The sequence below is a fragment of the Lactuca serriola genome, chromosome 9, assembly GCF_051521515.1.
Source record: "Lactuca serriola cultivar US96UC23 chromosome 9, Lser_US96UC23_V15, whole genome shotgun sequence".
In the NCBI taxonomy this organism is placed as follows: domain Eukaryota; kingdom Viridiplantae; phylum Streptophyta; class Magnoliopsida; order Asterales; family Asteraceae; genus Lactuca; species Lactuca serriola.
In genome coordinates, this window is record NC_136416.1 from 172288841 (window position 1) to 172305349 (window position 16509).

Here is a 16509-nt window from a genome sequence, read left to right on the forward strand (position 1 = left end):
TATATATATATATATGTATGTATAAGAGTAAAGTCAGTCTTACCGCTAGTACGCCTCATTCACGAAGCCGGTCTATAAGGTGGGTATAAGGTTGTTGCCTATAAAATGGCAACTTAATGGGTGTCCACTCTCACCCACCGCTTGCTTGACTGGTGGAGGGTCGTTAGCCGAACGGGTTTGACAAGACTATAATTCTCCTTTCATTAAAAGTATTAATGATAAATACTAAGTAACTAAACTCTTAATAATACCCAATCTTAGTTACTTAGGAAAAATGTGAATAAGGTGCTAATCCATGAAATTACACTTTGCACTTTGTTTAAGTCGGTTAGTGGAGCGTGTGTGGTTAACCGGCACACTAACACGTATTTAACAAGGTAGGCAAAGGGTAAATTAATATTTATCATAGTATCGATGGAGCGTGTGTGGTTAACCGGCACATCGATTGAGGGGTAATTTATTAAGGGTACCAAGTGATTTGCATGGTTACTTCACACCTTGTTTTGTGATCCTCGGCATCCCAGTCACAAAACCTGAAGGGCACACTCGAGATTGAAACATGCCTTTGAAAAGTTCAATGAATCTCAAAGATCTAGGAGTTTCAAAACCAATTAAAACCTAATAATACATTTCGTTTATCTTGGTGGAAATTGGTGAATCGTCATTCACCTACCTTCAAATATTTTATAGCTTGGATTACGGCATACCTCTTCTAAGTTATAAAATAGTTTGTTGGGTCCTAGCCTTAATATTTCATATTGGGTGTCATATTAAGGACTTTAAAATCAACTATCTTGAATATCTCCCAAAAGATGTCTGGTATAGACACCTATGATCTGCCCAAATCTCTTGAAACAAGGTTTCCTAATGAAGATGATGTCCCATGGATATCATACTTCTTTCTCCTCCTCCAATTATTCTCCCTAACCCACAAGTTCTTGAAAAGTTTAAGGTCACTCAAGTCCTATTCGCAAGGCAAGGTCTAGGTGTGATCACATCTTAGAGATGTAGTCACATATTGACAAGCCGGGAGAGTTGGGTGTCAAAGTCTTGAGAAAGTTGGTGGTTCAATCACTTTCTAAGTGACATAGTGAGTTCCTTTGGGACACCTATGAAACAGACTATGACAAGACCCTTAATGATCTTATCTATTTGCTAAGATCAACTTCCTAAATCTTTATGGACATTGACAATGATGACATTGGATATCTAGTAAAGCTCTCTCTTCCCAGTGGAAAGGGATCGGCCATAGTCAACTCGGTTGACCAAATGGTAAAGAGAAAGCTAAGTCTGTGATAGTCCCGTGTACCATTATCAAAGGGTCCATATGTTTATATTGCCAAAGGAAGGGGCATTGGTTGCGAAGCTGCCAAATTTACCTAAGGATGTTAAAGACAATAAGTTTGACTCTACTTCAGGTAAAGTCTACTGTCTAACTCTGTTAAGTTTCTATTCTGAGATTCTTGATACATGATATGACTAGGTCACATGGTGATGTTTTAAGAATCAAAGAAAAGTGAAGAAACTTAAAGAAAGAATATGCTGAATCTGATCGTGTAGATGGATATCTATCGCATAGCTTGAAAATCGGATTCTTGAGCTATTTCTTAGGAGTTATGAGATATTGCTTAGGAATCGATAACAACAAGTTTTCATATGGATTGTAAGGATAAGTTTTTCCGCAAAGTTTTAAAATAAAAAGGAAATTTTTTTTGATTTTATTTATTTTAAAATATCCTTACAATGGCATTTGAGGGAAAAGTGTTGCTTATATGATTCCATTAAGAGCAAGAGTGGAAATATGAAATTGATTCTTTCATTTGTGGTAATGTCTAAATTTACCAAATAAGGAAAGATTCTCATCACCCAAGTTTCAATTGGACCGAAACTTGGAATCATGCAAGTTGTATAGCATGATGAATGAGAACTTTCAAGTTTTGGAAAATTAAGACTAATTACTTGTTCACATGGATGTGTGAGTCAAGTAAAGGACTAAGGGATCGAGTACATAGTCTTGTGCACTGGTCAAGTCCACCACAAAAGATTGATAAGACTATTCGTCATAGTTTACTAAAGCTCAGTAAATATGATTATACTTACAAGCTTAAGTGTAACTCTGAGACATTGGAAAAAAGGTTCCAATGTAAGGCAGAGCGAATAAGAAGAATCAACTTAGGCAGAAGGATAAAAGTTTCTCAAATCTGAAAAGATGGGAGAGTACTTTAGTATCAGTTTTGTGATCATCTTAATGATTAAGAAACCATAGCACAATTAGTTCTCTAAGGAAGTCTTAGTGCATTCCTATGACTAAGAAGAGGAACTTCAATTGTTGAAATGGTTAAATCAAGAAGATGAGTCATACTTCGTTCCAATACAAGTCTTAGAGTCATAGTCCAAGATTGTAACTTGAGTTACATGTCTTAAAGAAGGTTTAAAACACTTGTCAAATGTAAGAGTAAAAGTTTTCTACTCTTGTACATTTGAAATTGGTAAGTTGTGATGTTTTGGATAAAACAAAGACCAACTTAGGCCAATTGGGTAAAGTGTTTTTCTTGATTAGAATCCACACTATCTCTTGGATATTTGACAAGGGAGTCTTATAGGTCAAGAGGACAGTGGGAGTCTTAAAGGTCTTGAAAGTCTCAAGAACTAATCAAGAATAAAACATGAAGTTCTTCACTAGCACACGACTTGAGGTTCATAACCTATCGTGTTGACATATTCTGTGCCCATTCCAATTAAAGTTGGCTTTGCATATGAGTTCTTAGAGTTCTCAATGTATTGCATAACAACTTGGAAGCAATGGCAGGCCCTTGAACTGCCAGGTGGCAAGAAATTAAGATTGAGTTCAATCCATATGGTTTTGGATTTGTCATTATCTTTGTCTTGTGATTATGGTTTTGACAATTCACATGGATAAGAACACATACACCATTAAATCTAAGTGTCATAAGGTTTCTCTCCGATTCATGAAAATGATGGTGAGGAAACACTTTCACTAAGTAGATTTTAGCTAGATAACAATTGTGATATTTGCATTCTCAAAGTCGTTAGTGGAGCGCGTGTGGTTAACCGGCACACTAACATGGACTTGTGAGAAGTGGCAAAAAGGTCTAAACATTATGATTACGACATCCCTCTTCATAATTGTTTAGATACACAAGTGTGCTATCTAAGGGAAGGTGTATGATTTTGATAAAGTTTTATCAAAACAATCTAGTATCAGAAATCTGAACTTTGGTAAGAAAGTCAATGAAGTATTGATTTCTAGAAGTCCAGCTGATTTCTGGGTACATGTCAAAGCTAGTGGGAGCATAAGTGTTATGCTAATAATCATCATGTTAGTGGGAGCATGATAATTATGATTAGTATTGCAAGCTAGCAATGTTAATTATAGAAAACAAAAGGTTTCAATTGGGAAAAAGGTTGTTTTGCTATAATTAAGGGAGAGGAAATTATACTTCATCTCAAATCTACAAGCTTAGATCGTAAGGTTTTAATCATTTAGTCAAGGATATATATATGAATTTCATGTTGGAATGGCTCAACATAAGGAAATTCTGTATATGCGTCCATTTTTGCGTTCTTAAAATCGATTATGATTACGGCATCCCTTTTCATAATCTGAATTATGAGAACTTGGCAAATAGAAATGGAAATGTTATAGCAAAAGACTGGTTTAGTCTTTATGTGAGACATCATGAATCGTGTCCCATATGCTTCGGATATAGGATCGATTACATGTGCTATATTCATCCATTCTAAAATTTTCCAGATGCCTGGGGAATTAAGAAGGGAAAAGGTTTAGAACTGGATATGACTAAAAGGATTAAACAATTGTCGAGGACAATCTAAGGTTTACCAAAGATTGGTTGCTCAAGGACAGTTGGAAGTATAGTGATAATTCTGGAAGGACCATATTGACATAATCTGTAAGGAGGCAACTCTTGTTCAGAAGTGATAGTCAAAATGGAATCTGGAAATGTTTCAAAGTTAGAATTTTCAATCTGTGTAAGATTAAGGAGACTTAATGCAAGAAGGATATTTCCAAGGAGTTGATCTCCTTTGGAATACTCTGTAATGATTGTTGCCAAGTCTTTGTGAGTTTGTGCATAATCGTTACAAGAGTATCAATGCATATAAGTTTAGAATCTAACAGATTTCAGTAAATGGCATGAATTTGGAATTCTTGCATTTGCAGTAAGGATTTGGGAGTGTGAAAAGAGAATCATTGAAGTTATGTTCAATTGATCTAGTTCACAAAGTAAAGGTCATAGACAAACATAGTATGCATACTTGGTGTATGGCATGACTAGTGTTTAAGAAAACATAGTGTACATGCTTGGAGCATGGGACAACTATTGTTTTAAATTCAAGAATAAAGTTGATAGCTGAAACAGTATACAATGAATAATGTGTAATCATATGGTGATAAATAAAAGGTGTTTTATTTATGTTCATAGGTTTTGATACCATGTTGGATTCAATTATTATTGTGTTTCATTTTGCATGTTTTGACTTCCCGAATAAACTAGGTTATTCTTCCGGAATGACTAAGTTATTCAAACCATCCACAGTCGGTCATATGTTGGAAGTAGATATGAATTAAGACTGTCATGGGTTGGCTTGTAGAGGTCTAAGATGTTGGACAAAGGGCTACAACACTCATGAGTGCTCATAAGTTCTGAGTATTGCATTCAACCCGCGCTCATTGGAATCACTTCATGGATTTTATCACGAGTGATCATGAGACGATAATATCTTATATTCTTCAAACCTAGAGATATGAGTTGTTACTATGAGTTGATAGTACATTGATAGCACGAAAATGCATTTGGTAACTCGGTGCTATAAAACGTGCCTTTGTGTATGATTCAACAAGTAGTAGAACAAGCCATATGAGTCGAAGTTTATCCGTTCCTTTTACCTTCGGGATAAAAGCGATATCTGTGGGCCCCTTGATGATTTGATGATGACAAATGGAAGTGCTCGGCCGGGCCAGGACTGATTTGATTTGTTCAATTAGTCAGTCGTCATAAATCGGAAATCGGGAAACAACAAATGGACAGAGAGAATGATTATAATCCATGTCTCAGTCCATATGATATCTAGAATGGAGGAATATATGATCCCTTATCTAATGGACAAGTCATTGACAAAGGTCAGAGTTCATCTACAAGGTCAGAGTTCGACGGAAGCTTTTGAGAGCTACGATTACCAGTTGGTTCCTGAAGTCATACGCAATATTAGTTTTAGACTTATCCAAATGTCTAAGTCCATAACTATAATTGGTAAGACTTGACCCGACCCGGCATGGTCCATTTGGGTTGCATACCATCATGCACTTGGATAGACTATAATGAGAGAAATAAGACACTTATGGTTATTAATATATTATAAGTTCTAGTATATTAATAATAAGAATAATAAGATTATTTAATTAGTATTGATCAAGAATTAATCTAGGATTAATTAAGTGATCAAAAGAAGACTAATTAAATATATGGGTTGATTGTGTAAATCATCCATACTTGTATAGTGGGCTAATGCTCCATGGATTATCTAGTTGGGCTAAAACCCATAGGATGGTCCATGGATGCTCCATGGTGTATTTGTACCCATGGATCATGGAAATGAAAGGCCATGTCAATTAGGGTTTACATGGTGTAACCCTAACTATATAAGCATCTTATTCTTGACCAAAATCGGCCACTAGAGACACTAGTGTGGAAAAGAAAGGGCTAGCCGATTTCATGAAGTGTAGAATTCTCTCAAGCTATTCCAAGTGTTTTGATGATTGTGATTCCATTTGAGGTGTCACACTTAGGGCACTAGGCATTCAAGCTTCATGAAGACTTTCTACATCAAGAGGTATGTATTCTATCTTGTTACATTCATTGTTTTTGTATGCTAGATTAGGATAATACCTTGGAAGTTCTTATTTGCATGTATAATAGAGAAAACATAGATCCAAGGTATTTAGGGTTGCATGTACACTTAGGAGTGTTAGAATGCTCATAACCCAACATACTCTTCGTCAGGAAGAAGGATGGTTCATACAGGATGTGCATCAACTACCGAGAGTTGAACAAGTTGACGGTGAAGAACTGTTATCCGCTCCCGAGGATAGACGATTTATTTGATCAGTTGCAGGGTGCGTCTTGGTTTTCCAAGATAGAATTGAGGTATGGGTATCATTAGGTCAGAGTCAGAGAGGAGGACGTGGAGAAGACCGTGTTTCGAACTCATTATGGACATTATGAGTACATGGTGATGCTGTTTGGGCTCACCAACATGCCAGCAGTATTTATGGACCTGATGAATCGGGTCTGCAGACCGATGCTCGATCGCTCGGTTATAGTATTCATCGATGATATCTTGGTGTATTCCAAGACCCGAGAGCAGCATGAGGAGCATCTGCGGGAGTTATTGGGAGTTCTGAGGCGAGAAGGGTTGTATGCCAAGTTCTCGAAGTGCGAGTTTTGGTTACGAGATGTCCAGTTCCTAGGACACCTTGCTAACCAAGAGTGGATTTTGGTCGATCCAGCCAAAATCGAGGCGGTCATGCAGTGGGAGGTTCCGAAATCTCCCTCGGACATCAGGAGCTTTTTGGAATTAACAGGGTACTACCGGAGATTCATACAGGATTTCTCCAAGATTTCAGTATCCCTCATTCGTCTGACGAGGAAGGGGGTGGATTTCTGGAGGGGCCCTGAGCAGCAGAGGGCGTTTGAGACCCTCCGACAGCATTTGTTCGAGGCTCCAATATTGACTCTTTCAGAAGGAGTTGAGGATTTTGTGGTGTTCTGTGATGCATCCATCACAGGACTGGGGGCGGTCCTCATGCAGAGAGGATGGGTGATAGCCTATGCATCGCGGTAGTTGAAGTTGCATGAGACGACATACCCTATTCATGATCTGGAGTTGGGAGTGGTGGTATTCGCTCTCAAGATTTTGAAGCATTATGTCTATGGGGTCCGCTGTACCATCTGTTGGATAAGGTGTCTAAGTCCATAATTATTTCGGGCTTGTACTTGACCCGACCCGGCATGGTCCATTTGTGTTGCATGGCACCATGCAATTGGATAGACTAAATGAGAGAAATAACACTTGGAGATTATTAATATATTATAAGTTCTAATATATTAATAATATTATTTGATTAGTTGATCAAAGAATTAATTTGGAATTAATTAAGTGATCAAAGGATAACTAATTAAATATATGGGTTGATTATGTAAATCATCCATATCTTGTATAGTGGGCTAAGAGGCTCCATGGATTATCAAGTTGGGTTCTACCCATAGGATGCTCCATGGATGCTCCATGGGAGTTACAAACCCATGGGTCATGGAAATGAAGAGTCATGACACATTAGGGTTTACATGGTGTAACCCTAGATGTGTCAACACTATATAAGAATCATATTCTCCACCAAAATTGGCTACACTAAGAAACTAGAGGGCTTGGCCGATTTTGAGAAGTGTGTGTTATCTCAAGAGTCTTTCCAAGAGCATTTGGTGTTGTGTGAAGCATTTGAGGCATCACACTTGGGGTGCTAGGCTCACAAGGTTTCAAGGAACACAAGCAACAACAAGGTAAGTTATTCTATCTATGATTCAAGTTAAAATTGTTCCCCATGTATGCTAGATAGGAATATAACCTTGGAATTCAACTTTGCATGATAATTAGACAAACATAGATCCAAGGTTATTAGGGTTGCATGTACACTTAGGAAGTGTTAGAATGCTCAAAACCCATCAGTGGTATCAGAGACTGGTTTGTTTGTTTGTTATTTGTGCTTAAAAGTTGAAGAAAGTCGAAATTTCTGCTGTCTGACTGATGGACTCGGCGAGTCCATGGGGAGGACTCGTCGAGTTCATGTGTATCTTCAACCTACTCGGCGAGTAGGTTTATGCACTCGGCGAGTAGGGTCGACAGAGTGCAGAATTTCGACTTGAGTTGCTGGAAATGGATTAGAATCATTACCCTAAAATGTTTTGGTACTTGAAAACTTGTTTTAGAAGGTGTAATGTCTTTTCTAACTCATTTACAACAACTAGTTATCAAAATTACAAAGATTAAATGTGATTTTGATTCTTGAAAGTGTTCATATTCATATTCTTGTTCTTATGATGTTTAGATGATCATAGGAATTATTTGTAACCTATGTGGTAGATTAATTCATGATCATAATGTGTTTTAATGGAGTCCATAACTTGTCCTCAAGTTATGGAAAACCAAAAGTCTCTTGGGTTAAAAACCATTAAAAGAACACAAGAGTTAGGAAAAATGAAAAGTCCTCATTTTATTACTCTATTAAACTCATAAGTTACAAGAAATGAAAAGTTTTGAAAGTTTACAAAACTTGCCCTCAAGTTTTGGAACAAGTAAAGTTAAGTTAAAACTTTAGTTCCAACCCCTAGAATTTTAAAAGTTAAAATTCAACCCTTATACTTATATTGTTATGATTTAATAATTATATATATATATATATATATATATATATATATATATATATATATATATATATAGATATATATATATATATATATATATATATATGTATAAGAACAAAGTCGTCTTACCGCTAGTACGCCTCATTCACGAAGCCGGTCTATAAGGTGGGTATAAGGTTGTTGCCTATAAAATGGTGACTTAATGGGTGTCCACTCTCACCCACCGCTTGCTTGATCGGTGGAGGGTCGTTAGCCGAACGGGTAAGACAAGGACTTATTAATTCTCATTCAAAGTATGATGAATATTATAAAGTAACTAAATGTTTTATTAAATTCCCAATCTTAGTTACTTTAGGAAAAATGTGAATAAGGTGCTATTCCATGAAATTACACTTTACACTTTGATTAAGTCGTTGGTGGAGCGTGTGTGGTTAACCGGCACACTAACTTGGACTTAACAAGGTAGGTAAAGGGTGACTTAGGGTTTATTATAGTATCGATGGAGCGTGTGTGGTTTACCGGCACATCAATTGAGTGATAAACTTTAAGGGTACCAAGTGATTTGCATGGTTACTTCACACCTCGTTTTGTGATCCTCGGTATCCCAGTCACAAAACTTGGAGGGCACACTCGAGATTGAAACATGCCTTTGAAAAGTTCATTGAATCTCAAAGAATCTAGGAATTTCTAAGAATCATTCAAAAACCTAATACTAAAATATTGCGGTTTTCGTGGTGGAAATTGGTGAATCGTCATTCACCTACCTTTCAAATATGATATAGCTTAGATTACGGCATACCTCTTCTAAGTTATATTATATTGTGATTGGATCCTAGCCTTAATATTACATTTGGGTGTTTTATTAAGGACTCTCTTATATCTAAACTAATCTTGTCCTCTTTTCTTCAGATATCTTTCAACAATGCTTCTGGCTCTAATCCTAATGGCTCCTTTACCCTTATGAACTTGTGTGGGAAAGTCACCTTTGATGGATCCAACTTTAATGAGTGGATCAGAAACATCAGGATGATTACCCGCTACGAGGACAAAGAATATGTCCTTGACAAGGAGCTTAAGGAGATTGATGAGTCCACTGCAACTCCTCAGGAGATCGCTGAATTTCGGGCACATGAAAGGGATGCTACGAAAGTGGCTTGCATCATGATGGCCACGATGACAGCGGAACTCCAAAAGTCTTATGAGGATTTCTACCCTTATGACATGCACCAAGATTTGATGGAAAGATACCATCAAAGTGCAAGACAAGAGAGGTATGAAATCATCTGCTCCATGATAACAACCATGATGAAGGACGGGGAATCCGTCACGAGCCACATGCAGAAAATGCAAAGGTATGTGGATCGTTTGCTGAAGCTTAATGTGAACTTCCCGGAGGATCTTGCAATAGATATTATTTTGCATTCCTTACCATCGTGCTATGATCAATTCCGCATGACATATCACATGAACAAGGAAGAAGTCACCCTCAGCAAACTTCAGGGACTTCTCAAGACCGCAGAATCAGGTCTTAAGGGGAAGTCGGTTGCTATCACTCCTACTCAAAACTCTACTCCGGTTTTGGCAATCGGGAAAAGTCGAGGGAGGAAGAGAAAGAGCTCTTCTAAGGGTACCAAGGTTCGGACCCTTGATGGCTCCTCTTCAAGTGGAACCAAGAAAGGTTTCATTACTCCTTCTTCTGACCCAAAAGAGGCTGAATGCTTCTATTGCCATGAAAAATCTCATTGGAAGCGGAACTGCCCAAAATACCAGCAAGATGTGAAGGATGGGAAAGTTAAACCCAACCATGCAGGTATTTACACTATCATTTCTAATAACTCACCCCATTCTAATTCTTGGGTCCTTGATACTGGGTGTGGTATTCATATTTGTTGTGACTTGCAGGGACTAAAAAGAAGTGAGGATGTGGAGCAAGGAAGGATAAACTTGATCATGGGGAATAGGAAAGCTATACCTGTTACCAAGATTGGAGTTTATACTTTATCGCTAAGTAGTGGGTTTAGTTTAGATTTGAATAAATGTTGTTACTCGCCAGGAATGGCAAGAAATATTATTTCCTTTCATGCTTTGTACAAACAAGGGTTTACCTTTTCATTTAATAATGAAGTTGGTTCTATTGATGCTTTCTTTAATAATGTTCTTTATTTTAAAGCATTACCTTGTGATGGTGTGTATGAAGCTGTATCTGTTGTAGATAACTTAGGAAATAATGTTTTGTGTATTGATTCTACTAATAATAACTTGGATAAAGCATCATTATGGCATTGTCGTCTTGGACATATAAGCAAGAAGCGCATAGGCCAACTCCAAAAGGATGGAGTCTTGGAGTCGTTTGACCTAAAGTCAGATGATAGTTGTGAATCATGCTTACTTGGAAAAATGACAAAGTCACCCTTCACAGGTTCGTGTGAGAGGGGTGAAGGTTTGTTGGACCTTATACACACGGATGTGTGTGGACCATTCAAACATGCCACAAGGGATGCTAATCGTTATTATTTGACTTTTACTGATGATTATAGTAGATATGGATATGTCTACTTGATCAAGCATAAGTGAGAGACTTTCGAGAGGTTTAAGGAATTTAAACAGGAAGTCGAGAATCAATTGGGCAGGAACATTAAGATGCTTCGATCCGATCGTGGTGGTGAGTATCTTAGTTCAGAGTTCCTCGACTATCTAAGGGAATGTGGGATAGTCTCACAATTGACACCTCCCAGGACACCACAGTTGAATGGTGTGGCTGAGAGGCGTAATCGAACCTTGTTAGATATGGTTCGTTCCATGATGAGTCGAGCTACGCTACCAATCTCATTCTGGGGGTATGCCTTAGAGACTGCCGCCCATATTCTTAATCTAGTCCCTACAAAGAAAGTTGCCAAAACTCCTCACGAGATGTGGACTGGTAAAGTACCTAAACTAGACCACATCAAGATTTGGGGTTGCGAGGCTTTCGTGAGACGCGAGACTCATGATAAGCTCGAACCTCGAAGCGAGAGGTGTATTTTCATCGGTTACCCACAGCGATCCTTTGGTTACCTCTTCTACAGACCTAGTGACAATGTGGTCTTTGTAGCAAGAAGAGGAGTCTTCCGAGAAAGAGAGTTTATAAACCAAGGAGACAGTGGGAGGCAAATTGATCTTGAAGAAATTCAAGAATCAAGCGGTGAAGGAACTTCAAACTCTAGCCCTCAACTTGAGGAGGAAACTCCTGTTGAGCCAATTGACAAATCTGTACCTCTGAGACGTTCCACGAGAGTTAGGAGTGCACTTGAGCATTACTATGGATTTCATATTACTACGGAAGGTGAGACACTTATTAGTGATGGGACACTAGTAAGTCAAGATGACCCTAACAGCTACGAGGAAGCCATGGCAGGCCCCGAGTCTGCTAAATGGAAAGAGGCTATGGATAGCGAGATACAATCCATGTATGACAATCAAGTTTGGAACTTGGTTGAAAATGTACCAGGTCGTAAGACAGTAGGGTGCAAATGGGTCTTCAAGAAGAAGACCGACATGGATGGTAAAGTACACACTTATAAGGCTAGACTGGTTGCAAAGGGCTTCTCTCAAATTCCTGGAGTGGATTATGATGAGACCTTTTCTCCGGTAGCCAAGATTAAGTCTATTCGGGTTCTGTTAGCCATAGCTGCATTTCATGACTATGAAATATGGCAGATGGATGTCAAAACCGCTTTCCTTAATGGAAAGTTGGCTGAAGATGTTTACATGAGTCAGCCAGAGGGTTTTGTCAGCAACGAGTACCCTAATAGAGTGTGTAAGCTTGAGAAATTCATTTATGGATTGAAGCAAGCACCTCGCAGATGGAATCTTTGCTTTGATGAAAAGGTCAAGGAATTTGGCTTTTCTAGGAGTGAAGATGAATCTTGTGTGTATGTCAAGGCTAGTGGGAGTATAGTTAGCTTTTTGGTATTGTATGTGGATGACATACTACTCATGGGAAACGACATTCCAACCCTGCAGGAAGTAAAGTCCTGGCTTGGGAAGTGTTTCGCTATGAAGGACCTTGGTGAAGCTGCCTATATTTTAGGGATAAGGATCTTGAGAGATCGGAGTAAAAGACTAATTGGACTTAGTCAGAGTACCTACTTGGATAAGGTGCTGAAGAGATTCAGCATGCAGGATTCCAAGAAAGGAGAGTTACCCATCCAGAGTAACACCAGATTGAGTAAGACACAAAGCCCTAGGACTGAGGCTGAGATAGCAGAAATGAGTCGAACACCTTACGCTTCGGCTGTAGGATCGATCATGTATGCTATGACGTGTACTCGACCCGATGTAGCTTTTTCCTTGAGCATGGTTAGCAGGTATCAGGCGAACCCTGGCAAGGCACACTGGACTGCGGTAAAGAATATCCTCAAGTACCTGCGGAGGACTAAGGACTGGGTTCTTACCCTCGGTGGGAGTGATGACTTGAGAGTTGTAGGGTATAGTGATGCTAGCTTCCAGACTAATAGGGATAATTTCCGCTCTCAGTCGGGCTGGGTCTTTACCCTAAACGGAGGAGCAATTTCTTGGAAGAGTTCCAAGAAAGAGACAGTGGCAGATTCTACTTGTGAATCAGAGTATATTGCAGCTAGCGAGGCAGCAAAGGAGGCGATATGGCTGAAGAACTTCATTGGAGACCTTGGAGTTGTACCAGCTATTAAAGAGCCAATGGAAATTTTCTGTGATAGTGAAAGTGCTGTTGCCTTAGCCAAGGAACCAAGGGATCACGGGAGATCCAGGCACATCGACAGAAAATACCACTTCATTAGACATCGGATCGAAGAAGGACACCTCGTGGCAAAGAGGGTATCATCAGATGAGAATCCGGCAGATCCCCTCACAAAGGGACTGACTCAGGTTAAGCATCTTCAGCATGCTCGGAGCATAGGGCTGAAGGATGATATTAGATTTAGTAGTTAGATAACCCAGAAATTTGTAAAGTGTAATTGACATTAGATAATGAATAAAAGATGTTTTATTTATGAGTAAAGTGTTGCTATCTCTTGTCGATCGTTTACTATATTTCTTTTGCATGTTTTGACTTCCAGAATAATTTTGTTTGGTATAACATATTATTCAAACCTCCACAGTCGGTCATATGTTGGAAGTAGATATGAATCAAGACTGTCATGTTTGGTTGTAGAGGTCTTGGACAAGGCTACAACAATCATGAGTGCTCATAAGTTCTGAGCATTGGACTCAACCCACGCTCACTGGAATCACTTCATGGAATTCTATCTCGAGTGATCGTGAGACGGTAATATCATATAAGTCTTCAAACCTAGAGATATGATTTGTTACTTACAAGTTGGTTATGCATTGACTGTACGAAACCGCATTGGTAACTCGATGTTATAAAACGTACTTTTGTGTGTAATTCAATGAGTGGTAGAACAAACATATGAGTCGAAGTTTATCTGTTCCTTCTTGGATTAGAAGCTGATTCTAGGCCCCTCGATGATTTTGTTTTGACCCATGTACCGGGCCCGGTCAGAACTAAGTTGATGTGTTCAATTAAGTTCTATGTCAAACAAATCGGAAATCGGGAAACAAATGCTGGACAATAAGCAAGACAATGTTCCATGTATTTGTCCGGCTGATATCTAGAACGGAGGATTATATGATTACTTATCTTAAATGGTGTACCATCATCTTCTCAGTTCCGAGAGACCTTGAAAGAGCTGCGATTGCCAGTCGGTTCCTGAAGTACTAGAGATATAGTTATTAGACTTATCCAAGTGGGAGACTGTTGGATAAGGTGTCTAAGTCCATAACTATTTCGGGCTTGTACTTGACCCGACCCGGCATGGTCCATTTGTGTTGCATGGCACCATGCAATTGGATAGACTAAATGAGAGAAATAACACTTGGAGATTATTAATATATTATAAGTTCTAATATATTAATAATATTATTTGATTAGTTGATCAAAGAATTAATTTGGAATTAATTAAGTGATCAAAGGATAACTAATTAAATATATGGGTTGATTATGTAAATCATCCATATCTTGTATAGTGGGCTAAGAGGCTCCATGGATTATCAAGTTGGGTTCTACCCATAGGATGCTCCATGGATGCTCCATGGGAGTTACAAACCCATGGGTCATGGAAATGAAGAGTCATGACAGATTAGGGTTTACATGGTGTAACCCTAGATGTGTCAACACTATATAAGAATCATATTCTCCACCAAAATTGGCTACACTAAGAAACTAGAGGGCTTGGCCGATTTTGAGAAGTGTGTGTTATCTCAAGAGTCTTTCCAAGAGCATTTGGTGTTGTGTGAAGCATTTGAGGCATCACACTTGGGGTGCTAGGCTCACAAGGTTTCAAGGAACACAAGCAACAACAAGGTAAGTTATTCTATCTATGATTCAAGTTAAAATTGTTCCCCATGTATGCTAGATAGGAATATAACCTTGGAATTCAACTTTGCATGATAATTAGACAAACATAGATCCAAGGTTATTAGGGTTGCATGTACACTTAGGAAGTGTTAGAATGCTCAAAACCCATCACCATCTACATAGACCATAAGAGCCTGAGATACATCATGAATCAACCGAACCTGAATATGAGGCAGCACAGGTGGCTACATGTAGTTAAGGACTACGATTATGAGATCCTTTACCATCCAGGTAAAGCGAACATGGTGGCAAACGCTCTAAGCCACAAGTCAGCTGGATCTTCCACACCAGCGACGTGTATGTGGATATTGATGGATTCGCCACTTGTGAGTTTGATTAGAGAGGCTCAGGCTGAGGGCATGCGGGCAGAGAGCTGGAAGCTAGAGAGGATCAGGGGCGAAAATGCCCGATTTGTGCAGGATAGCCGGGGGTTGTTGACCCGATGTCTGGAGGGGTCAGACAGACAGTTATGGAGGAGGCTCTTAAGTCTCACTTCTCTATCCACCTGGAAGCCACTAAGATGTACCAGGATTTGAGTTTGAGCTACTGGTGGCTGCGCATGAAGCGAGAAATCGCTTGGTATGTCGAGAGATGCTTGACCTGCAGGATGGTTGATATTGCCATATTTATACCTATTTTTAGGCAATATTTAAGTACATTTTTATTAATAAGTTGATAATATGTTTAGAATAATGGTACTTATGACTTTAAATTGTTATTTTCAGTCAATTAAAAGGATTTTCGAAGAGAGGGACCAAAAGTGACAATATGTAGAACATGGGAGACTTGGAAGACAAGAGATGAGCAAATCCACGAAAGCTACTAAATCCACGACGTGGGAAAGTCGGCCACGACGTGGCATGAGGATTCTAGAAGAAAAAGATCGCGATTCGGAGGATTCCTTGCTCGGTACGGATAACTTGAAGCCCACGACGTGGCTTGGATAGCCACGACGTGGCGCGGGATTTTGGAGTGTATTTAAGTGTTCCTGATTATTATGAAAGGGAGAACCTTTTGGCTGAAGGAGAGAGTTCCAGGAGACGATTTGGAGCGAAAGAAAGGCTCTGGAAGAAGGTTTTTAACACCAAAAAGAATAAAGGTCTATACTTTAGTTAAATAAGAACATGTTTTCTATTACTTCAATTTGTGTTGGTTTATTAGTTGCTATGATGAGCAGCTGAATCTAGCTACTCTTGTTTAACTAGATGAAGCTTCCAACTTATGAATAGTTCAATGTTTATGGATTAAGTTTAGTTGGTAAAAATTGCTTGTGTTTGATTTGTATAACCTAGCATGCTATTGTTTGTTTCTCTAATTGCTTGATTGTATGTTCTGTGTAGCTTAGTGACCATTAACTGCATGAACTTGTTTACCTAATGATTTAGTGAACATTAAATTGTTAGAGCTAGGATTGACCAATCTTAGTTAGTAATTAAAGTAAATAAGCTTATCTGTGCTAGAGAACGCGTATTGTGGCTATAATTGCGTTTATATTACAAATCTTACATAGCATATTTACATTCATAATTAGTTCTGTGTTTAATCATGTGTGAACATACATTGTTTGACATGAATTAGTTAATTATTGGTAAAGTTAGAACTAAGTTACTAATA